The sequence below is a fragment of the Pantherophis guttatus genome, chromosome 1, assembly GCF_059756535.1.
Source record: "Pantherophis guttatus breed Tessera chromosome 1, ASM5975653v1, whole genome shotgun sequence".
In the NCBI taxonomy this organism is placed as follows: domain Eukaryota; kingdom Metazoa; phylum Chordata; class Lepidosauria; order Squamata; family Colubridae; genus Pantherophis; species Pantherophis guttatus.
In genome coordinates, this window is record NC_142063.1 from 282271190 (window position 1) to 282296929 (window position 25740).

The 25740-nt window shown below is 35.9% G+C and overlaps 1 long non-coding RNA gene across 1 annotated transcript in view; it reads right to left on the bottom strand.

Moving 5' to 3' along the window:
* The window catches only part of LOC117671447 (uncharacterized), a 55211-nt gene that overhangs the window by 12778 nt on the left and 16693 nt on the right, over nucleotides 1-25740 (bottom strand). The window contains exon 3 of the long non-coding RNA XR_004592878.3: nucleotides 9950-10064. This is a non-coding gene — a long non-coding RNA (uncharacterized LOC117671447). The remainder of the gene's footprint in view (nucleotides 1-9949; nucleotides 10065-25740) is intronic.

Genomic DNA, 25740 nt, shown 5'->3' on the forward strand with positions numbered 1-25740 from the left:
GTCTGCTACTGGTTTGCTGTGTATGTGCATGGGCAGCGCATGCCAAATGCACTCTGCACGTGCACATGAATAATGTGCAGAGTGCACCAAATGTGTGCTTTGTGCCCAGGCGCATTGCAGGCGCTACTGCACAGTGCTGAAAAAGGAGGCTTTCTAAGGTAAGTAGAACAGCAGGTGTGTGTGGGAGGGAACAGCTGTGCTGCGTGACTTAGATTTGCTAGAAAGCAGGATTTCCTGCTTTCTAGCGAATATAAATCGTGCGGCACAGCTGATCGTTGGAAATACAGGTTCGTCCGAACCTGTAGCATTTTTTTACAACAGGTTCACCCGAACTGATAGCTTTTATTACTACTGGTTCGGGCGAAGGGCAGTGGCAATGGAATCGCCGGTCGACCTATTTCTTCTATAGGCGAACTGATGTTGATCGAGGTTTGATGGAAGGCATGACCTGAAGTGTGGAAGAACCAGTCTCTCGAAGCACTTCATCACTACAGACGTCAAAGCAATGGGTCTGTAGTCATTCAGGCTGTTTATGACTGTTTCTTCAGGACTGGAATGATGGTGGCTGCTTTCAGACATGGTGGGACACTGGCCGTTTGCAGGGAGATGTTACAAATTCTTGTTAGGACCTCTGATAATTGGTCAGCACAGGCTTTTACCACTTTCCCCAGCACCCCATCTGGACCTGAAGCTTTGTTGGGATTCATGGCCTTCAATACAACTCTCGCTTGGTGTTCATGCAGGGTCAATGGCTGAAAGTTGGAGGGCCAGTGGGCTGGGGCCAGAGGGTCAGTCTTTTGACCTCAAAGTGGGCAAAGAAGATGTTCAACTCCTCCACCAATGAGGCATTTTTAAACACATTTTTCCTGAGATCAGATATCAGTAAAATATTCTATTGTAATTCTATTACAGTAAACCAACTTTTCTGCTGGTAGTCAGGAAAAGGAACAACAACTCATCCGGCTGTCTGCTGTGCCAGCCTTGGAAGGTGCTAGTCTTCAAATAGATACATTGATGTCACACATATCACTTGCATGTCTTCCAGTACAAGTCTGCTGTGATTCCAAGTGAGGTTACAGCTGCAGTATTGTAGACCTACGTGATATGAAACTCAACGATTACCTAATCCATACTTGCAAAGGCCAGAATATTATTAACTGCAACCCAAACACTTTGATGTCAATTTTAATGTTTTTTTTATTTTACTTTTTCGGTATGGCATTAAACATCATGTTTGCCATTTCTTTTTTATTATGGATTATCACAAGATGTTGAAGCCTAAAGCACTGAAAATGCTAATTAATTCTTATAGAAACCCAATATTTTTTTAAATGATGGGAATTTTAGAAAATCTGCAGGTGCTATTAGAACTTGGTTGACAATGGAACACCCAAAAAGTGTTTCCTGTTTGATTGAAAAAGCTTTTAAAGGTTTATTTCTGAATAGAAAATTATTATAATGTACAATCAGGGTCAGTTGGAGTCTGACAGCATCCAAAATGTGAGAATGAATAAATGAATGAATGAATGAATGAATGAATGAATGAATGAATGAAATCACTATTTTTTTTAAAAAAATTGATTTATATGCCGCCCTTCTCCGGAGACTCAGGGCGGCTTACAATGCGTTAAGCAACAGCCTTCATACTTTTGTATATATTTATACAAAGTCAGCTTATTGCCCCCACAAACTGGGTCCTCAATTTACCTACCTTAGAAAGGATGGAAGGCTGAGTCAACCTTGAGCCTTGGGAGATTCGAACTAGCAGTAATTGCAGGCAGCTGAATGATAATAATAGGCTATTAGTCTGCTGCACCACCAGGCTCTCTATTTTACTAATCTCCTGGTCAAATTTTTATCACAATATGTTGGATTTATTTCTAAACAGGTGGGAAAAATCTAGCCTACTCTCATTAATAACCCAACCAGGAGAATTAAAAGTGGGCACTTACTTTCTTAAATATTTCTTTCCATTGAGGTTTTCTTCAAGAATATTATTAACTTTCAAACAGTCCATTTTTAAGGTAATCCTGAGTGAAAAGCTTTATTTTAAACTAAGTTTTCATTGGCTCTATAAAAAAATTTTCTTTAACAAATTAAAACAAATTAAAATATTTGCGTTCCTGCATCCGGAAGTATTTTTGTAGAAGAAATCAATCTTGTCTTTCTGATACCTCCGCTTTTTAAATATTCTCTTTTCCCACTTCATAAAGCAGCCCATTAACTCTGTAATGTAACTATGAACATTGACTTTGGTACATGTCAAAATAAAATTTTAGATTAAATTCCAACCTTTATTCTATTTTTTTTCCCATTGCTTGCTAATACATTGCTATATTTTGACTCCATTGGTGCAGTAAGTCAGGGAACAGATCATTTTAATTAAAGAAGTTTTTATTCTGATTTGCTCACAAATCATTTTCAGCCTGTTGATGTGAAATTCACGAATCATTGGAACTGTGATGTTTCATTCAGAAAGCAGATTTGGAATGCAGGTATTTGTTTTACTCATGAAAATAGAAAATGTCATTATCAGTCCATGTTTGGTTGCTTTGCAGTGTTATTGGTTCAGTGCAAATGTCAGATTTATTTCTATGTGATAGGAGGTCACAAAGAGTTTAAGCATCAGGTATTTATGTGATAAGCTTGTTAAACGTTGCTTGCCATAGTAGGAAGCAAGGTCTGGTGATGAGTGATCATACAATAAATGCTAATGTACCATCATTACTGAAATGTTGGAGAATTCATCACGGCTAAGGCTATGATTGGCATTGCTTTTCATCAGCCACTGCAAACTTATCAGGTGGCAAACTGTCAAGGAGGTGAATTATTAATTGAATTATCTTGTAAAAAATAAAAACAAGACGGGATCTGGAATTATGAAATTCCTTTCAAGCTGTAGTACCTTCCTGCTTCTCTTTGACTCGATATGCTTCCATGTTCAGGTTGCTCTTGAAGACAAAGGAATCTTCCGGAATGATATGTGATTAGGTGCATTAGGATATAGAAACTGGAAAATTCTGTGAAACTCTTTGTAGAGATATTTGGTATTTTTGAAGACTCCAATCCAACTACTTTGCAGATGATAATCTAATCATCCTAGATTATGTGTTGTGGCAAAAAATATGAGTGAATTAACTGGGGAACAGGACTTTTGGACTGTCCATAATATGTGAATAGGACAATTGGTTCTAGTTTGTTTTGCTCTGAGTTTATGTTGTTGATAGGTTTATTCTATTCAATAGTATATTTTTTATCTCATTGTATTTTATGATAAAGATTTTTATATAAGATAAAAAGTCCATAAGTGCCTTGTGTATAAGGCACGAGAACAAATTTGACAGGGAAGGAGATTGTCTGGACTATGAAAGCTGTTTCCAAGGTAAAATCAAGGCCTTGGCTTCTACAGAAAAGTGGCACAAAGAAGAATGGGCCCAAAAGTGAACTTTGGAATATCACCTTTTTGATAACTTCAGTAAGTTGTTTGGTCAGATTGATACAATAAGAAATTGGCAAAGCCCTAGAAGTGTAGATTCATTTGAATGTCAGAGGTGAAGGGATACCTGAAGCAAAATAAGTTGTATCTTATTATTTTGTTATTAAACAAATTTTTATGGCCATTTAAAACATTTAAAAATATACTACATAAAAACCCTTTAAACTCCACCTCACCCACTCCCATGGCAGCAGATTTAATTGGTTTCATCAAACATAGAGAACAAATTGTGTTCCTCATACACTTCATACAAAGACTTTGTTTTAATTACAGTAAAGAACAATGTCTTGAAATACTTATCAAAGACACAGCAAATCGTGAGCTCTTTATCAAGGGAAATAAATGCAAAATGCATAATAAAAGAGAGAGAAAACATCCAGAACTATTATGCAGCAAATGTATCCACCATCTTCTTCCCAATTCACAAGGCCACAATAATCATACGTTCCTTTCTAAGCAACTGCTTCATTGAATGGGACTTCATCAGAGATTTGCCTGGGAAAGTTTCCAGCTGCATATCCCCTGGTTTTGGTCTGAAGGTTGTACTAAGACTGATGCACTGTTACAAAATAGGAGACACAAGGCACCTTGCTTAGCTCAGTCCTGAGGTGGAATAGCTGCCGAGAGAGAACAAATTTTTCTGCAGGGGTTTCCTGATGCTGGCTGGCAACTTGGCATCTCAGAGATAATGCATTATGTGTTAATGTGCCCCCTTTTGCCTGGAAGATGCATTAGTTACGGCTGAATAGTTACGGAGTCACATTCGACGGGTATTCTAATCCCTTTTTGCATGTTAATGTTGCTTCCAGTTTGATTAAGCCACTGAATTAGATCAGTGCTGGTCTCAAGCTAGGCTGATAGCATGTAGCATGATAGCATGATAGCACGGAGAGCAAGAACAGATGGAGCAACAAGGAAGGAATTGTTATTGTCTGAGGTTGTCAAGGGAGGTTTCCTTCCTCCCTCTAAACAACTCTGTCACCCCTATAAGCCTGGATCAAAAAACTCTTTTAATATGTGAACTAAAAGCAAAACCTCTCTCTCTCTCTCTCTCTCTCTCTCTCTCTCTCTCTCTCTCTCTCTCTCTCTCTCTCTCTCTCTCTCTGTGTGTGTGTGTGTGTGTGTGTGTGTGTATGAGAGAGAGAGAGAGAGAGAGAGAGAGAGAGAGAGAGAGAGAGAGAGAGAGAGAGAGAGAGAGAGAGAGAGAATATAGAATATTATATGTTTTACTGTATTTCTGGCCTGGGGATCAGAGATCTGCTCCTGGATAGTATTTCTGAGTTTTGATTCTGTACCTTACTCAGTTTTATGGGGCACATTTACACTGACCATGTTCTGCTTAATAACTTCGGGTTGGGGTGGGAACCACAGCTCCCAAGCTTTGGTTACTTTAGGATTGCCACTCCCAGAGCTGCTTTAAATACATCAAGAAAAAAAAAAACCAGGGAAAGAGAATTGAGAGGGGTGCTGGTGAACCTTTGATTTGTATCTGATACATATTTTAAATAGTACTCATTTTTACTTTGGGAGAATATCCACCTTTCTGAGCATTTAGGAAAGACCCCAAGCAAGTTCACAGATATGTGTGTGGATGTGTGTACAGTACACGTTGCAGGGTAGAGGTGGGGACAGAGCTTATAAATATTGTAGTGATGAAATTCATTCATTTCATACAAGTGGAATTCTTTTCAAAATTTGTTGTGTAGTGCTATTTAGATCAGTAAGAAATTGTTAGACTTAATTTTGGTTAATTACACAGTTATTTAGATTGTAAGAAAGCATTTTAATGTATCCCCTCCAGATGATTTGGGACCTTTGAGATGGATCTGTGTATATTGCTCTTGGTTCCCTCCTATTGGCTTCGGTAGTGTCCCATGCCCTTACCACTTACCAATAACTGTGGTGCAGCTGGAACAATCTGGAACTGAACATGCTTAAAACTATAGAGATGAGAGTGGATTTCAGGAAGAGCCTTCCTATTGTTCCACCTCTTACTATATTCAACAGCACAGCACAGTATCAACAGTAGAATCCTCAAAATTTCTGGGTTCTATAATCCCCCAGAATGTTAGAACCATCATTACAAAGGCACAACTAAGAATGTTCTTCCTACATCAGCTCAGAAAGTTCAGATTGCCCCAGGAGTTGTTGATACAGTTCTACAGAAGAATTCTTGAGTCTGTCACTTGTATTTCTATAACTGTCTGATTTGGTACAAAACCAAGCAGGATAGCTACAGATTTTAATGAATAGTTAGGACTGCAGAAAAAACAATTGCAACCATCCTGTCTTCCATAGAGGACCTGTATACTGTATTGCACAGAACAGAAGAAGGGCTGAGAAAATATCTACAGACCACCCACATTCTGGACATAAACTGTTTTGACTCCTCCCTTCAGGATGCCACTATATGGCATTGCATGCCAAAACAACTAGATACGGAGACAGTTTTTTCTCTCGTGCCATCACTCTGCTGAATATCTAATTCCCATAGTATTGTTTTATGTCCAGGCATATGAGTCATGTAGTATTATTATTAGCCTTCTCATCTTCTCTGCAACCTCCTCTTTTTGGTATCATTATTATGCTTGTTATCACTCTGTTGTTTTGTGTGTATACTAAGAGTTTCTGCACTGGAGACAAATTCTTTGTGTGTCTAAACACACTTGCCCAAATACAGTATTACATTCTATTTGATTTTCTCTAAAAGCTTGGAAGGTAAAGATAAAAGCACTATATTGAAAAAAGGCTGCCCAATTCAATCACCAGCTAGAAGACCAGTATTGACAGCCTGTGAATTAAAAAAAAAAAAAAACAGAGATAATTTTACTCACATCCCATTTTTGCTGTTTGGAAAGTCTAGCTTAAATTGATTTTGAACTTGAAGCTGACATTCTAATGTGGGTTAAGATTATAAAAAAAAAATCACTCTTTTTTTTTTTTGTAAACAAACACAAATCTTTTCTTCTTTCTGTTTACAAAATGACTACCTGAGAAAATAACATGTAATTTTCTGAGATGACAGAGTGGCCCAATTGTTCTAGAATGGGTTGGAATTCAGATAATTTTGCTTTATGTTTTTAGGCTGATTGAGTATTGCAGCTGCTCATATTAGCTAGAAAAAAAAAGAACAATCTACATTAATATCAAGTTTTGAAGTGATGCTCTGCCAACTTCTTTTCAAGTGAATTTTATTCTACAGCTGTTATTTGTAGTTATGTGGTTTGATAAAGATTTGAAAATTTGTTCTATAAGATTTTGATTAATATAATTTCTATCACATTTATTCTAAAGAGAAATTAATATAATTTCTATCACATTTATTTTATAGAGGAATACTCTATATAAGATTATTCTTTCTTAAGAAAAGAGTCAAGATAATTCAAGGTGAGACAAAAGTATATGACAGTCTAAAGGAAGGTACCAAAATTGTTAGAATTTATATTAATATGACATAAGAACACTGCTCTTAGCCCTAATCAAAATCCTTCTTTGCAATGACTGTGCCCTCAAGAGTGAGAAGACCTCTGGGGGTCCTGTAGTTTGAAGTTGGAGATGATGTATACAAGTGGTTATGAAGTGGAGTGTGAGGTAGAAGAGGTTCTATGGCCAAGGAGGGCAAGGGCAAGTTACAGTATGTCCACCTGACTTTGGAGTTTGGAATTCATGGTCCAAACTATGACAATCATGGACCCACCCTAGATCACAGAGAGTGCAAGTGCAGTTGATCACACACTTTTATCTTGGAGCATATAGTATAGTATAGTATAGTATAGTATAGTATAGTATAGTATAGTATAGTATAGTATAGTATAGTATAGTATAATATAATATAATATAATATAATATAATATAATATAATATAATATAATATAATATAATATAATATAATATAACATAACATAACATAACATAACATAACATAACATAATATAATATAATATAAAAGTCACTTCCCCCAGAGTCTACAGTCACATCGTCCAATCAGCATGTAGTCCAGTTGCTAGATGACCTCAATCTCCACCTTTAGAATACCTGTACCAACGTCCTTGATTCCCAGGGGAAAGAATTTTATTTAGGCTATAACACCCCAGCTATCTCTACACACACCCCTCCTCCCGGCCCCTTTGCTCCAGGATGTGTCAGCCCTGAAGCAGTGAGAAGAGAAACCTCCCTAGAGAAAAGCTACCAAAAGAAAATGGCCACAGTTCAGCCAACTTCAGGGTTGACATAGAGATGGAGATTGGATGTATTAGATGGGTGTGCTCCCTGTGACTAATAGGCCTAAATTGGTTTTGAGATTTTTTCCTAAAGATGTGTTGTCAATTTGACAGAGTTTTGGTTTCCACCTGGAATGAGTATCTACATAGATTGTTTCTATGCAGTCTCTCCTTGCTTGTCACTCTTTGGGTGCTCACTGTTTTCTGAGTAACTCTGGGAGATGAAATGTCACAAGCAACACCTAAAGCATTATTGGAGAAAGACAAAAAGATGAATGAACATAAGTAAGAGTTCATATTATATTGGGCTGATAAAAACATTTTTTTTTTACTATTTTTAACTATTTTTGTGAAGATCATCAATCCACAACTGGCTTACATTAAAAACAATCTATGTAAGGAATGTTGTAAGGAATATTATAGTACGTGATTGATAAAGTTGCTTAGAGTTGCACTTTGACTATATTTGGAAATATAGTCAAAATATAGGAAATATAGGAAATATATATATTCTGGCATTACTTAAGTCTTCAAGACAAATAGTGTCGATAGCTTTATTCTCTATGAATTCTTCTAATCCCCTTTTAAGGCATGCATGTTAGTGGCCATCATCATGTCTTGTAGTAATACAATTCCAGATATGAGTTGTATGCTATAGGTAAGGAACTGCCTTCTCTATTCTAAATTTCAAGTCAGCTGGATAGCTCTTGATCCTAGTCTTTGGAGAGACGAAGTAAAACATTTTCATGTTCATTTTCTCCGTGCCATGCATAATTTTATTCCTCGGTATGGATTCTTCTGCAAAACTTCTTTTCATTGCAATTGGACATGAGGCATACCAATAGATGGCAGACACATGTGGCAATTTGTAATCCCGCACTTTCAGTTTTCTGCTATATTTTTATGTTTGATGCTTGTTAAAAAAGTAATTGGAATGGAGGGTCTGATGTTTAAATTGTTGATCCTCACAGCCTCAGCAGCAGGGATTCACTGAAAGAGAATCTATTTGAAAGAGAACTATAATTTCTTCTCTAATGGAAATAATTATTTTCCCTATATTGACGTGGATGACCCTTAAGCAACTACTTCTCTTTAAACTTATTTTGATTTAAGTGATTGAAACTCTCTGCCCATAATAAAATTTAATTAGCAAAATGTCTTTTTAATATATTTGATCTCAATTTATTTGATGCCCTTCTTCAAAAGAGTCCATGCTGGTGAGTGTGAATGAAACAATTTGCAAAACAACAGTGTAATGAAGCAGCAAAATGTCATAACAGAACTGGGAAACCACTTCTGAAAACTGACTAAACATAAAAACAGGGCAAAATCTTAAAATGCATTGCTATTAAAGATTAGGGTGAATGAATTTGCAGTCTGATAGTTCTTTCATATTATGGAATGAAAAAAAATGTATAAGCAGATTTCAGAAAAGGCAGAAGGACAAAAGATCAGGTAAGCATCATAAGATGGACAATGGAAAGCATAACAACTTACCTTTGCTTCATCAATTACATTAAGTTGCTTGATTCTGTAGATCATGCCAGAATGTGAAACATAGTATAATATATTCAAAATACCTAATGTTTTTTCTGAGAAATATTTACAATAAATGGAAAACTTATAGGTAGAACTGAATTCAGAAAAACAGAGAATGAGGAAGTGAGACAATCATGTGTATTGTCCCTATCCCTGGTTAATACAACAAATAAATTATTTGTTGTTTATACAACAAATAAATTTTAAAAATGGCAGGAGTGGAAGGCATGACAACAGGTACCAAATTACAGAAACAGATGCACCAGTTAATTAAAAAAAAATGAATTAAAACAGCTCATTATACAAGTAAAATAAAAAAAATGTATTAATCTTAAGTATTGAGAATAGAATGGAATGGAATGGAATGGAATGGAATGAAATAGAATTCTTTATTGGCCAAGTGTGATTGGACACACAAGGAATTTGACTTGGTGCATATGCTCTCAGTGTACATAAAAGAAAAGATACATTCATCAAGAACCATAAGGTACAACACTTAATGATAGTCTAGGGAACAAATAAGCAATCAAATCATATTAGAAAACAGTCAATATAAATCTTAAGGATACCAGCAATAAGGTTACAGTCATACAGTCATAAGTGGCAGGAGATGGGTGATAGGAATGATGAGAAGATTAATAGTAATGCAGATTTAGTAACTAGTTTGACAGTGTTGAGGGAATTATTTATTTACCAGAATGATGGCATTCGGGAAAAAACTTCTTGTGTCTAGTTGTTCTGGTGTGCAGTACTCTATAGCGTCATTTTGAGGGTAGGAGTTGAAACAGTTTCTGTCCAGGATGAGGAGTCTGTAAATATTTTTAGAAGAGAAATGTGACGTCAAATAGCATACTTTGTAAATCCTTGAAGGTGATATAGTGGTAGTAAACATTATTTTTTTCTTGTGTTGAAGAGAAGATGAGGACAAATGCTTAAGGCAAGGGCTCTTCCAACAATCATGTTCAGCTGTAAATGTGGAAGGAAAAAAAGAACAAAGCAAGAAGACAGATGCTTTTAAATTGTGGTTCTGGAGATGGTTAGTAAGAGGAAGAGGAATCACAAGAAGAACCAATCAGTCAATTATAGATCAAATTTTTAATTTATTTTTTTAATTTTATTTAGACTTCTATACCGCTTCATAGTGCTTTATAGCCCTCTCTAAGCGGTTTACAAAGTTAGCATATAGCATATTCCATATTAGCATATTGCATTAGCATTAGCATATTGCCCCCAACAATCTGGGTTCTCATTTTACCCACCTCGGAAGGATGGAAGGCTGAGTCAACCTTGAGCTGGTGAGATTTGATCTGCTGATCTGCTGAACTAGCAGTCAACTGAAGTAGCTGCAGTACTGCACTCTAACCACTGCGCCACCTCGGCTCTGAATAAGGTCTGAATGATTCTTTGAGCAGAGGATCAGCAAGTAGAAAACTCTGTACTTATGAATATATGATGGAACAGGATGTTGGACTGGAAAAATGGCCATGCTTGACAAGGAGGCTGGACAAAACCAAGAAAGCAAGTTTTACTTCCTAAATATTTAATTTTTCCTAGCCTGCCAGGTTTTTAGTAATCTTTAAGAACTTGGTTGTCTTCCTTGGTACTGGGTGTCAAGAAATTAGTTTAAGCCCATGAGTTTTTATTGTTATTCTGGGTATTGTTTGTGGATGCCATTTAAATATGTTTATTATGGATTTGGGACCAGATGTATTTTGTTTATTATTGCAAATGTTTTAAAAAATATTTTTTACATGCTGTTAAATGCTCAGAGTCATATAGTGAGGTGGGAGGCCATTCAAATCAAATCAAGTCAAGTCACATCAAGTCAAATCAAATTAAAAATATTTTAGATGTGGTATTTTTAGTGCTCATGTGGGGGAAATACAGAATCTTGCAAACTAATCAAAATTGTGTAGCCTAATTTATAGTGTTAATTAAGGTAGAATTACTCTGGCTGCTTTGAGATGCTTTTTCTCAGATCTCTTCCATTTGAACTGACTTTTTATTTATAAATTAAGCTGTGAAATGTCTTGCACATTTCTATGTTTTCCATTCCTCCCCAGACTCCCCACAGTTTCTTACACTGAGGGAAACAGAAGAAAGGAAAAGTAATGGATATGGTAAATGGATAGGATCAAAAAGATTAAAAGATTACCTTTAGACTATCTATACATTATTGCTAGAAATAAGTTGATATGTGAATATTTATCCAAGCAATTAAAGAAGTCAAGCTTGACTCTGTGGTACGTAATTAACATGCTGTAGAAGAATTCATGTAATAGGATTCCTCAGCATTCTTGAAAGAAACAGTTCTTTACCTTAACAAATGCATGGATTAGAGATATTTGGGAAGTAGGAAATAATCTGTAAGGCTCTAACTAAACCATGTTAGTAAATCTGGAGAATGACATATTGAGTGAAAGATAGGAAGAGATCACTCTATATTTTAAGGATACTCGCTTTTTTCAAATTATAGTATAATGTCCTTAAGTTTCAAAATAAGGTATTAAGATACTGTGATGTGTCTAGATCTAGACTTACAAAGCTCAGAATCATGCAGACAATGGTTTCTTTGTGATATTATGTGGAAGTGAAAGATTTTCAAGAGGCAGAATAGAAAAATATTGAAATTCTGGAACTTTGGTGTTCGAAACGATTTTTGAGAGTACTGTGGATAGCCAAGGAAATAAACAAATGATCAATGAATCATTCCAGTTGAAACTATGATTAAGTCTGTCCATGTGTCTTTAAGGCATTTAAGGAGTTGCCACTGCTAGTTGGTGCTCATTAGATAGGCTCTTCTAATTTTGTCTGTCCTATATAGCGGCTGTCACAGTTTTAACAAAGCATGATGCAGATGTTTCCTGTTTTTCTTTTTTGGCTAATTGGTCTATTGGTTCTAACTGGTCTATTGGTAAGATGTTTTGGATGACTTTGGTTAGCTTGTGTGTTATGGTGATGCTGTCGGTTGTTTCTGAGATGTTTTTGATGTATGAGTATTATCCTTTTCATAGCTTGTGTTGTTTATACTGTAGTGGGTTGAGTGGTCAGGCATTTTTTGATAAAGTTGCACGGGTGTACATTTTGTTGGAAGATGCTGTCTTGTTTGTCTATTTCTTTTTCTGGGTTCCTGGCAATGTGTTTGTGTTCATCTAGATGATGTTTTTAAACAGCTCTTCTTGTGGAAGGTTGGGTTGTTACTTTGATATGGAGCACTTTGTTAGTATGGGTGGGTTATTATTTTTTTTTAGTAGATTTGTGTTTCCAATTTGTAGCCATTTCCTCTGCTGATAAGGATGTCCAGGAAGGATAATGTTTTGCGATTTTTTTCTTCTCTGAATTTTTCCTTGAATTCCTTCTTCCTTGAATTCCTAAATTTTATTCCTTTGAAGGTTCAGTTGATTGTTTTATGTGATTTTTCTAGTTGTTCCTTTTTTATTATAATAAAGGTAGAGCTGTGCGTGCGAGTGCATGCACCTGCTTCTTATGCAAGTGGAACTGTGCATGCAAGCACACTTGCTTGCCGCTGGTGCAGCCCAGTTCTGAATGGAACACAGCCCCATCATCAGGCCATGGCCCAGGGGCTGGGGACGCCTGGTATAGAAATTAGGCTTATCATGTCTTTCTCTATAACTTACCCATTCATAAAGTTCAGGGAAACAAATAACCAACAAGTTTCACTGTTTCAACATTTTGGATTATAGAGTCCTGAAGAATATTTTAGGTACAATAACATAAGTGTGTAGTCATGGCAGTGGTGATTGCCTGTGAGAGAGTGCAAACATATGGTTGAGCAGCCCTTGGAGGCACAGGTAATTATTCTTGACTGCCAAGCTCACTGAGAAATGAGATAGGAGGACATTTGATTTTACAACTGTATGATTGCTTGCATGAAATATTTAATGGCCATATTGGATAAATTAGATCTCTCTCTGCATAATGCAATCAAAGAATAGTATCTTTAATTATTTACATGGCACAGCTAGCCGTAGTTTTTCTCTATCAGGTTCTCTCAATGGTATCAGGCTCAGGTTGTTAAAAGTTTAGAGGTCTGAAGCCAGAAAATGTGAAAGTGTCTTGCAATCAAATGTGAATCTGACACTCAGGAATTAGCTCAACACAGAGTAACGATATACAAGACTGAGCACAATATGAGCCAAAAGGAGAGGGGACATCATTAAGGAAATTATCTCCATAAATGAATAAAAGCTTTAGATTTAGAAACAACTGCTTATGGCCAACTCTTGGCAGCATTTTCTGAGATACTTCATAGGAGCTATTAACTTCCATGAGGATCTCCATGGAGGCACCCAACTAAATCAATAAGTGAACAGACATGGTGGGAGGTTTAATTATAGCTTTGATTTATGTATTAATAGTTAATTTGAGTTAAATGATCATTTAGAATGGAATAGGGATTTTTAAAATTTTAACTACCTAAAGATTTAAAACTCGGATCACAGCTGGAATTCTGAGATTGCTTTCAATTACACTCAATTATGTTTAGATATATACTATGGTTTCCATTTATGCCCATGCATTTGTGTACAAAATTTCATTTTATTTCTAAAAAGGAGTTCTCGCAAAAAAGAGATTGAAAAGATTTTCCTGTATCAATTATATCCTGTTTTCACACTAAAATGAGGAGCATGAATAAGAAAGAAGGCATTTAATACACATCTATTTTATTTCTAATGTTGATAAACTTTAGATCAGTAAGGTCATTCCGGTTTTATCAAATTAAAATGCCTTACAGTGAAATGGCTATTTAAAACACTCTAAATATCTCTGTATTGGAAGAAAGATATGGGACAAAATAGGCATTTCAAAACCATTTCCCCCCCCTCCATATTAAATATCCTGGGGAGAGCAAAAGACTTCTGATGTCAGGGGTAGTGCCTTGTGGGCCACATACTAGTGGAAAAGAAATGTGACAATACAGAGCATCTCTTTTTTCTTTTTATGGATTGGTTATAATTTTTTTCAAAATCAATTTTAGGCCAAATCAAATGCCAGGCTAATCCCCCTCTGACTGTGACAGAAGAATGGTGGAAGCCATCTTGACTTTTTTTTCTTCCAGTTATTGGTTTATTTATTTATATGTACCCCACCTTTATTATTTTTACAAATAACTTAAGACAGCAAACATACACAATACTCCTTCTTCCTCCTATTTTTCCCAAAACAACTACCTGGGCACATGGGTTGAGTGAAAGTGACTGTCCAAAGTCATTCAATTGGCTTTCATCTCTAAGGTGGGACTAGTACTCACAATCTCCTGGTTTCTAGTCTTGTACCTTAACCACTGGTTATTATTTTGGGTACTAGAATTATTTTACAGGAAATGGATATAGAATAATAAAAAAAATAACTGGAGGATTGCTGTCAAATTGCTATCCTTCCATCCCCCCACCATCCAGTCATAACTGATGAAGCTTCTTGAATGAGAAGCGAAACATTTTCTTCTTCTTCGTCAAGGAAAAAAAACCAGTCCAGTTGCCTTTTGAAAAAAGCAACTTTGAGACAACTATGACCTGGAAGACTGAGAATCTCCATAAACATTTAACTGGAGGATATTTTTACTTAGCATCCATTGATTGAATGTTGGGGTAGAAAGGGAAAGCGGTCCAACATCATGGCAAGAAACAGCATTATTCATACTTTTAATATATGAAGTATAAATCCCATGATTAATATCTGAAGAGGGCTAACCAAATGATCACTTGGAGAGGAAAGAACATGACAAATGTTCCCAAGTAAGCAGTTCAGAAGTCTTGCTGTTTCATTTCTTTTTTAGATGCACCAGATTGCTGGGCTGCCCCAGTTAAATTATGAGTCAAATGAATACTGAACCTCATGTGTGTGGTTCTAGCAGTCTCCTCTCCACAAAATTCAATTTGCAAAGCACATTGTCCCAACTGTAATAAGTCAAAGTGAAGCTATCAATGTTCCCATTTGGTTTAAGATGTCTGTGGAATGTTATATACAAATCATACAGTCAATGAAATGATCTATCATGTACCAACCTGACACTGATAAAACGCTGGGGATCAGAGGAACCAATGGGTACATAATTCACCCAGTGCATATGGGATATCAAAAATAAGGAGGAAGTGCACATTGGAACGACTTCTTAATTAGCATACTCCCATTCCACTAAATTATGAATGCCTGCTATATCAAGGATTTCACAAATGCTTAATGGAAGGAGAGAAATGACAGCTTGAATAAAGCTTATGCATACTGTATGCAGCTATGAAGAAAATGGCAGAACTTCAGGGATGTGTAAAGCATACTCTTCTGTTTGACAAGAGATTATTTTTCTTTACTATTGTGATTTACATTACAAACAATGAAAAAGATTCCACTGAAAATGTGCTACTTTTTTAAAAATTGCAATATTTGTGTATCACCCCAGTGTGATATCTCCTTTGGATGACTCCTCTCTTCTTCGGAGGCCGGCTTGAGGGAGAATGAGATCATTCCTGGCACATTGGGAATTTCTGACCCTGGACTGCCAGCTGTCGGCTGGGGACAGCTTGCAGGCCAATGAAGAAGAGGGGAGGAGCTGACAGCAGTGGTAGATCTCAGAGCTCACAGGGCAGAGAAACGGAGGTCTGCCAGATTGCTTGGGAAAAAGCCCCATCCCTCTTGATGGGCTGCACCGGGAACTATTTAGCATGGCAGACAGAGGGAGGCGTTGCTAGAAGCAACATATGTGGATCGCGGCTGTATGCTTGTTCGTGTTTCATGGGACTTTGAATTTCTATAACCCGTGAGCTAACATGGATGTACTTTACATTTTGCCTGGGGGATTTATGTTCATTTATTGGACTCACTGTTTGACAAGCTTGCTATTTGTGTTGTGAACTAATTGTCCATTGCCTGGGGAATTAATCTGGGCTTGCTTGTGGTTGGCTTTGGTTGAGACAGTTCTAAAGTCGGATGAAGAGAACTCCTGGGGGAAGACAAATAAATCTGCCCATAAACCACATGTGAGTGTGAGTGAGTGGGGCAGCACACCCAGTCACAAGACTGGGTACTTCACAACACACGAAAGAGGAAACCATAACATTCTAACTTCTTAGGATGTAAAACAGCCTTTATCACCATAATAAAACTAATAGTCATTCACAAACAAACTATGAACCATTGAGCCATTGAAATGCAATGGTCTTCATAGATTTTGAGCACGAGAAAGCATTGGGGCTAACATACTTATGGTAGCTATGAGTTCCAGAGCATTGGGGCTTTTACAGAGAAGGTCTGCTCCCTACCTCATATTCCTTGCACCTCATATAGGGTGGGACACTCAGTAGCCCTTTGGGTGGGCAGAATATACTTGCCAAGGACGTTCCTAAAGTATTCTGGAGTGCTCATTTTATGGATGATAACAAACACTTTGAATTGAGTCTAGAACTGAGACAAGTAATTAGGGAAGTATCCTAATGATGACCATGATCCTGCACAACAGCTAGCAATACTGTATTAACTGAGTCATTTTCAAAGGCAGTTTCATATAGAGTGCATTGCAAAAGTCCAGTTGAATGATGATCAGGATTATGGTAGAGCTGCAAAAATTAGACAAAAATTTCCTAGCTATAACTCTACCTGTTGCTGGGGCAGAACCACTAGATGGAGCATGACAATGTCAATGGATGAAATGGCATTATTGAGGAAATAAGAGTACATATAGTAGGAAAAAATATAAGAAAATTACTTCACATGAGATGCTGAGACTGTGTTTGCACGACATGCTTATCTGATCTGACATGCTTATTTTCAATCAACTCAGTTTTCTGGGCACAGACAATATACTAGGAAACTATGACACAGCCACAAAGTGAAAATAAAATATGGTTTGGGTTTTGAAGATGGTGGGAAGAATAGGGAACGAGAATCTCAGACACAATCTACAGTATTTTAGATGTTCAGGCAAGGATGAGCACCCACCTACAGAGTCAAATTCCATTATTTTGGGTCCAGATCCAGTTCATTTATCCTACCCAGAAGACGACTAAATATGCTTCTCATATAAACCCCAAACTCAGCAAAATCCCAAGTGCAATCAATACATCAATTCAGTCTTAAGTGAAGCTGCAAAGACATTAAAGTGGAGTTTTGCTGTTGTTGAACAATTTTCAATGTCTGGGGATTTAAATTATGTAAGAGTTTCTTTGCCTACTTGGCATTGTTTAGGAAGACGAACCTCCCATTAAGATTAATGATTCAGTTAATATGGTTGCTTTTAATTAGAGACTCTGGAAACACTATCTTGTTTCATATTTGAAATAAATTAATAAATACATTTTTAGAACTTTTGATTTTTATCTTTGTATTTTGTCCAATTTTGTTTTAGTGATGGGCAAACATGCCCTGTATTCTGTTCATGAGAACCAAATCAAATTGCATGAATATCCTATTGATACAGGTATCTGTCTTCATTTTTATTAATTAATGCTTCTGTGTCAGGAATCAACAGAAATTCAAAAAAATCCAAACCAAACCATACCCAACAAAAAAGGCATAAAATGTGCATTTAATAAAAAATGTCTGAGTTTGGAATAGTTCCTAAAATCAAATTCTTACTTCTCTTTTTCTCCTCATAGCATTGGGACAATTTTTAAAGCTGCAAGCTGAGCTGACCAGAATAATGGTTACTCTAAATTAGTATCTTCACAAAGGAAAATGTTGTTCTGACACAACCACATTGACAGTACATAATCAGAGCTGACATCCAGCTACTTATTCTATTATTGCCTTGTTTATAGTTGGTTTTCCACTATTTTACCTTTTTGCCTGTAATAGGTTATCTTAAATATTAATGGTTATAACTTTGCACTAAAATGCCATCTCCTATTTTGATTCAAGTACACATGCAGCCTATTTATGGTCCAAGACCAAGTAGAAAAAAATGATTATATTCTAAATTGAAATTAAATTAATACAATTGAGATTATTACCTCCCTATTAAATCACATTAAATATTAAATTTCAATTCCGATTATTTTTAATTAAAGATTATATTAAACAGAAAAAAAGATACAGAAACCTAATACATAAATATATGAAAGGAGGGAAAAGGAAAAAATGAAGAAACTTCCCCTTCATCTCCAGCAAATATATTCTACATTGACAACTTATCACTGACTCTTTAAGATACAACCAAATGCATCTTGATTCCATACCTCATCCATTTTCTATTAACTCATCTCTAAAACCTGAGCTGTCTTTATTAGTCAGCAAAAACCATAAATGAAAAACCTCACAACATAAATATATAGTGTCATTTTCTATTTAGAGCCTGCTGTTCCTTATATATATACTGCACATTGCATAATTATTTCATGGAATGTGGCTATGTCTTTAAAAGACTTGATAGATTCGTGGATCATAGATTTTGTATGACAGTCAGAAAGTTGATAACTGTGACCATTGTGCCAACTACTAGTGGAAATTTTTACCTGTGTGGTTTCTAAATATTTGGCTAGATTGGTAGCAATCTTGATCAGGATCTTTCTTATGGTACTCATTTATCTTCATAATTGGCACATTAGTTCTGTAGAAATGACAACTTAAGTCACTCTGTGCCTGCTTATGAATTATAGACCCAAATGGCTTGAACCGCTTAATCATAATCTGATCTAAGCAAGAACCAGACAATCTCATTAGCTACACTAGCAAACAAAAGACAAACATTAGCAGTTTGGACCATTTTCTGTTTGCAGTGTCACAAAATGTATTTGTGTAAACATTCTTCTGCAAGTGCCTACAATTTCTGACTTTGAAAACATATAAAAATAAACAGATGGTTCCATATCTTGCAATCTAACTAATGCAAAAAGGCCAGTTAATTAATCTGCCATTTATATAAATTACAGTTTACAGTCCTAATTAAGTCATTGGTAAAATCCAGACCTGTTGTAAAAAACTTGACAGAAGACATTTGGCAACTTGTGACAGAGAAAGAAGACAGGATAATCCCTCCCCTGCAGTATTTCTGGAAGCAGAAAGCTATTTTTACACCTAGAAAATGTTATTTAACAGCTGAATGATAGCCCAGATCAGGGATTGAATATAGAAGATGAACAAAGTCCAGATGGTAAGCTATGGTCCAGAGGTTCAGCAAATAAATTTGCATTACAAGATGGTTGCAAGATGAGAGTCAAGTAAATATTTGCAAAACAACAGAACCAGCTGGGATTTCAGATTGGTTATAGGGCTGAACCATCTAAACCAGGTTACAAAAGCATGCTGACTGGGGAATTTTGTGAGTTAAAGTCCATACAGGTAATCTTTGATTTTATGATCACAATTGAGTGAGTTTTCCATGGTTAAGTGAACTGCTACATTTGCCAAGTGAGTCGTGTGACAGTGCTGTGAATACAGCTTCCTCCATTGACTTTGCTTGTTGTAAGCCAGCTGGGAAAGTCACAAATAGTGATCACATGATCCTGGGATCCGGCAACTGTGGTAAATATATGCTGGTTGTCATGTGCCCGAATTGGGGATGCGGCGATGGTCTTAAAGGTGAGGAATTCAGTGTTGTAAATTTGAATGGCTTCTAAATGAATGGTTGTCAGTCAAGGACTACTGTATCTTTTAAAGTTGATATGGTTGAGAAATACTGATCTAAATATGAAGCCTACTAGACAGGAATGTCTCTGTGTATCACTTCTTTTATCATGGTGACATGTAATGCTTTTTCATGTTCACATGATGTCCAAGCATCTTTGCAGGACATAAAGATAAGCCAGATTTTGAGACACTACAGTGGTAACAAGCAGCTCGTGTTTTCAGATGAGGCAACCATTGGACCTGATTGGTGTAGATAGTGTAGGGTTGGAAAAGAGAATTGTCACAGATTTCTATGAAATAGAATTACAGAATCTACCAAAAAAGAATTTGCTGAACATAGTAGACTACAAGTTAATGCATATTAACTTTAAACTACAAATATCATTGATAAAACACCCAGTTTTAATTTTTGGAATGTCTTGATTTTACCTCATCTTTTAGGCTTTGTGTGTTTTGTGTGTGTAAAACAGGTTTAACGGACAGTAAAGTTTGTGTACTAGAAATATCTCAGTGTAAGCAACAGCAAAGTGTGCATGGTAGGGTAAGAAACAGTCCCTAATTTTATCTGTATTCACTGATGAGATCTGAGCTAGTAATACTGAGCAGGAAAGGAGGTTGGAATAGTGGATGAAAGCTCAGTATGTGGCTGATGAGAAAAAGGCAAATTTGTAAGGGGAAATCATTAAGGATAAAAAAATTAATACTGCCAGTACTGGGCAAATCTAAAGTGCAATCATGCTTAGCATATAGTGTACAGTTCTGCTTATTGCATTTCTGGAAGGATATAATAAAGCTGCATAAAAAAGCAACCAAAGGAACAATTAATTGGGGCAATTCCTCTTTGAAAAAAATGATCAAATCTGGCTTCTATTAGATTAGGCAAAATGGGGAATTGTGGGAGGAAATGATACAGGCACACAAAATTATGAATGTTATGAAAAAATAGATTGGAAGAAGTTGTTTTCTGTCTTGCAAAACACAAGAACCTTTGATTGCCCAATTAAGCTGAGTAATAGCATAGTTCGGATAAAGAAAAGGAAGAACTTTAGGTAGAATGAAAAGTGACCTGTGGAATTCATTACCACAAGATGTAGCAATAGCTATCAATTTAAATGAATTAAAGGGAAATTAGACTATTTCACAAAGCATAAGGCCTTCAGAGTCATGAGAGCCATATATTATTTACAGAAATAGATTGTTTGCCTTGATGGTAGTTGCTGACAGAAGTATGTGGAAGAGTGCTAATAGCTTTTGGTCAGATTTAGTAGGATTCTTCTTATATGCCTATGAATTTTCCTGATATAAAAATTATTTTTCAATCACTTTAATATCTTCCATTAGTTTCATTTAAGGGTATGGAAAAAAGCATTTTGAATCTACGAATAATAAAATTATTTGGAGCCATCAATCCAATCGGCAGTGTCTGGGTTTTTTTCCTTTTTGTTGTAAAAATAGGCAAGATAAGTAGTTACAACATTCTAATTGGAGTCCCATCCCTTTGTCCATGCGTCTCATTGTCACACGTACAAAAGGGACAGATTTTTAATTGCTATGCAATGATCACCATCTTGCTTGCTTTGATACCATGGTCACCACTGAATTTAATTCAAAGAGTCAATTCAGTTTCCTGATTTGATTTGGAAAGTTTATTCAGTTAGAAGATTCCATCTAATCCACTCCCAAGTAAAGATTTACACAGCTGTGAGTATCAACCACAAATTTAAGAATCATTTCAGGGACTCATACACCATTTCACTGATGACTCTTAAAATGATCATCAGTCTTTGGGAATAAGCTTTTTAATTAAATAAGAACATTTAATGGGAATAAATTATCAAAACTAACTTTTGGGTTTTTGTGTTTTTATTCCAAAGGCATGAAAAATGTAACTGATACAGTAAATATTTTTCAGGTCTGTAGTTGGGGTTTATTATTAACAGCGTTCCATCTTGTCTTCCAAAATCAATGCTTGCTTTTGTTGAAATTCGATTTTCATTGCATTTTCTTGCTTCCAGTAACAAAAGACTTTTGATTTAGCCATGGCATTTGCTTGAAAAGCCCAACTCCAGGTGATTCAAGGCTTCCATTAATGGTCTTTACAATTATTCCCGGGGTGATCTCCTCAATTTTGCTTCCCTCATACTGTGTTTGGCTCGATTTCCTATTGAAGAATGAAAAGTTTGCCCCTCTAGATTCATCAGGAGCTTCTAAAAGCTGAATGGAGGATAAAAGAGGGGAAAAAAACCTAATTAAGGTCAAAAGCAGGAACAATGAGTTTGAAAAAAAGAACTTTGAATTCTTTGCCCTTGAATGTGTGCCAAAAGTTTTTTTTTTTTAAAAAAAATGCTGAATGGTGTGATTTTGCCATATAATTTCTTGAAAGCTCACCCATGCCATTTATATCCTTCTTGAATGCAACAATAGAAACATTATCTTGTATATTGCAGAGATGCGGATATACAATATTCAGTATAAATTACACAAAATAAGGAACATGGCAATCATTTTGTGCTTATCTGTTGATGCTTCATAAAACAGAAGTTGTTTTATGAAGAAAGAGAACAGGTGTTCCCCCTCCCTATCATGGTAAATTCTACCTATTCTGTCCAATATATCACCACTTAAATCAGGATAGCTTTGCACTGATATGACATTTGGCTGATATTGCTAGATGGGGAAAACAGAAGAGAATGGCTGCAGCAGAAAATAATGTGCCACAGAGAGACCAATGGAGAAGGGCTCCAGGATCTATTCCAGTGCACTTTTCTATATTTGATGAGTGTGTGTGTGTGCTAATGCCTTGCATAATTTGCCAGAGATGCTTTTAAAGTTCTGAAGAAAAGATCAGGGAGCTTGCTTTTCTCCAGATCTGACCAATAGCAGGGAATGGGAAACTTTTAATCTTTGTCTCTTTGTGGCTGTAAGCTAACTGATTGCCAATAGCTACAAGCTGTAGAACAATTTCAATGTTAATGTTGTTGATCTGTTAGGAAGACTATACAATATGAGGCAGCACTAGCTATTTTGAACTTGCAGTTTTATACATTTATTTTCCATTACAACAATCTTTGTTCTAATGTGGTCCTCTGGATGTTGCTGAGTTGGATGGATGCTGAGAATTCTAGGTCATTAATCTCTGGAGGACCACAGCTTCCTAACCTCTTGCTACAGAATGAATGATGGTGTTATCCTTTCAGTCATGTCCAGCTCTTGTGATCCTATGGGTCAGTTCTCTCCATGTCTTCCAACCTTGCACTAATTCTTTGAGTTGTTCTATGCTCTGGCTGCTGTTAGCTTTGATGGTGTTCAGACATCATGTTGTTTGACAGCCTGGTTTCCTTTTACCACTAACTCTTCCAAACATAATTGCTTTCTTCACTGAATTCTCTCACATGACATGGCCAAAATAAGTGAGATGAACTTTTGTGGTTTTGCCTTCAAGTGACATGTCTGGTGTTATGTGCTCCAGACAGAATGAATAGTGGCCCTCAAGGAGTTTTTTTCTACCTCCCCCATGCCCAACAGGTTCATTATCTCATAGCTTTTTCTATGTTTTGAAATGTTGCTCTGTTATTGTTATGATTTTAGCAATAGCAATAGCACTTAGACTTATATACCGCTTCATAGTGCTTTTTACAGCCCTCTCTAAGCGGTTTACAGAGTCAGCATATTGCCCCCAACAATCTGGGTCCTCATTTTACCCACCTCGGAAGGATGGAAGGCTGAGTCAACATTGAGCCGGTGAGATTTGAACTGCCGAACTGCAGCTAACAGTCAGCTGAAGTGCCTGCAGTGCTGCACTCTAACCACTGCGCCACCTTGGCTCATTTTGATCCCACAATTCTATTGTGATAGAATAATATTGAAATTATCCCAGAAAAAGGGACTTAAATTATCATACTTTTTTTGAGAAATGGTCACTTAGCATATTTGATAGCATAGGACAATATCCCAGCAGATTTTCCCCCTCCTCTGCTATTGCTAGCTGGTGAATCTTACCCAAATTTTGCAGAGAGACAAGAGAAGAGGGAGCAGAAAAGTAACACAAGCCTGGGATTTTGTGTGACTGCACTTTTGCAAGCTATAATTTTCCTCTGGTGACATGAAATACCACTTTATTATTTTTTAAAAAGAAAAATGTAGTTCTACAAAATTAGCCATTGATCTTCTTTCTTTGGGAAGACTGCTGAGCTGCACAGCAATTTCCAGAAGGAGAAGCTGCATTAAAATGTGTTTTGAAAATTTGTACCCATAGAGCTAATCCTCAGTACTAGATGTTGTACTGAAAACTGGAAATACTGGTATTTTTAGAGATGTTGTGCATTTTCTTTTTTTTTTTTTAAATAGTTTTTATTCATTTATCATATCTGTATAGGTGCCCATTTCATATAAAAGGGACTGTGAGCAGTGTACAACATGTAATTAAAAATAAATACATAAAAAGCAGCCACAATTAAAAATAACTATAAAAAGGCACATAAAACAAAGCATGATATTAACTACTATAAGGGAACCAGTAATAAGTATAAGAGTAAGGATAAAAATTATAGTACATTTTAAAACATGGAACCCACTTTACAAGGGTTATAAATTGGTAAGTAATAATTCATTCCAATTATAATTCATTCCAAATTTTATTTCAAATTTATCTGGACCTTTATTTTTTTTTCTTTCTAAAATCAAATGATTGAAAGAAACTGAAGGGGAACATCTTGCAGAATGGCATTACATCAGAATGAATTAGAATTTTTTTGAATTTGAACATTTAATTTTTCTACTAGTGATTTCACTCCTCTGCCTGTGTGGTATCTGGGTATCATTCATTTTGATACAAATAACAATACTACTATCAATAATATTTGTTACATTAATTAAGCTTACATACTCCTAGTATTAATACTCTTATTTGTATTAAGATATAAACCATTATTTAATTATTCAATATTTCAGTGTATCATTCTAATGCCAATTACAACATTGTTTAAGCCTGCATAATAATACTATCTTTCAACCTCTAATCTTTCTATTTAATTCTTTAATTTATTCTATTTAATCAGACCATCCTTACTAATCCTAGTATGGTACACACATTGTATTAAAATCTAATTCCCTTACTCCATACTGGCAACAATCACCATATTATTTAAACATACATATTAAATCCATCTTTCAACCTCTAATCTTCCATCTATTTATTACTTTTATAATATGTTTATCTTTATTTCTACTTCTATTTTAACTTTTAATCAGGCCCCTATTATATTAAAGAAAAAAAAGGAAAGAAAAACCCAGGAAATAATATTTCCTTTCTATCCATCATCTCTTTCCTGTTTTAATATTTCAATTCTTATTTATTTTTTGGCATATCTCCTATAATCCTCTCCTGGATCTTTGTCTCTATCTACCTCTGCCTTTTTACTGTTTAGTTTAAGTATTCCTCCCATCTCTATCCTCTTATGCTGCTAAGTCTCCAAGGTATCTCTTTTTCAATGGTATCTTCCCATTCCATTTTTAAATCTCTTAAGATACTTTTCCCCTGATTTGTTTCATTAATCATTATGGTATCTATTATCTTCTCTTCTTGTTTTGTTTGTTGATTTATTTGTTCTGTCTTTTCCTCCATTCTTTCCATTGTCTCCTCCTTCTCCTGGGCATCTTGGTCTTTATTCATTGTCCCTTGTAGAATACTTTCTATATTCCCATCTATGCTTTGCATTAAATTGTTTATCTCCCTAAAGTTTTTTGTCATAGAGTCCTTAATGCTTTTGAACATCAACAATATTTCTTTTGAACTTCCACTTATTTCCCCCATATGGAACACCTCGTCTTATTTTAATAAGGTCCACTTTTACTCAATAGTTCAACAACCATATGTTCAGGCCTAATGTTGCTCCTCAAAGAATACTA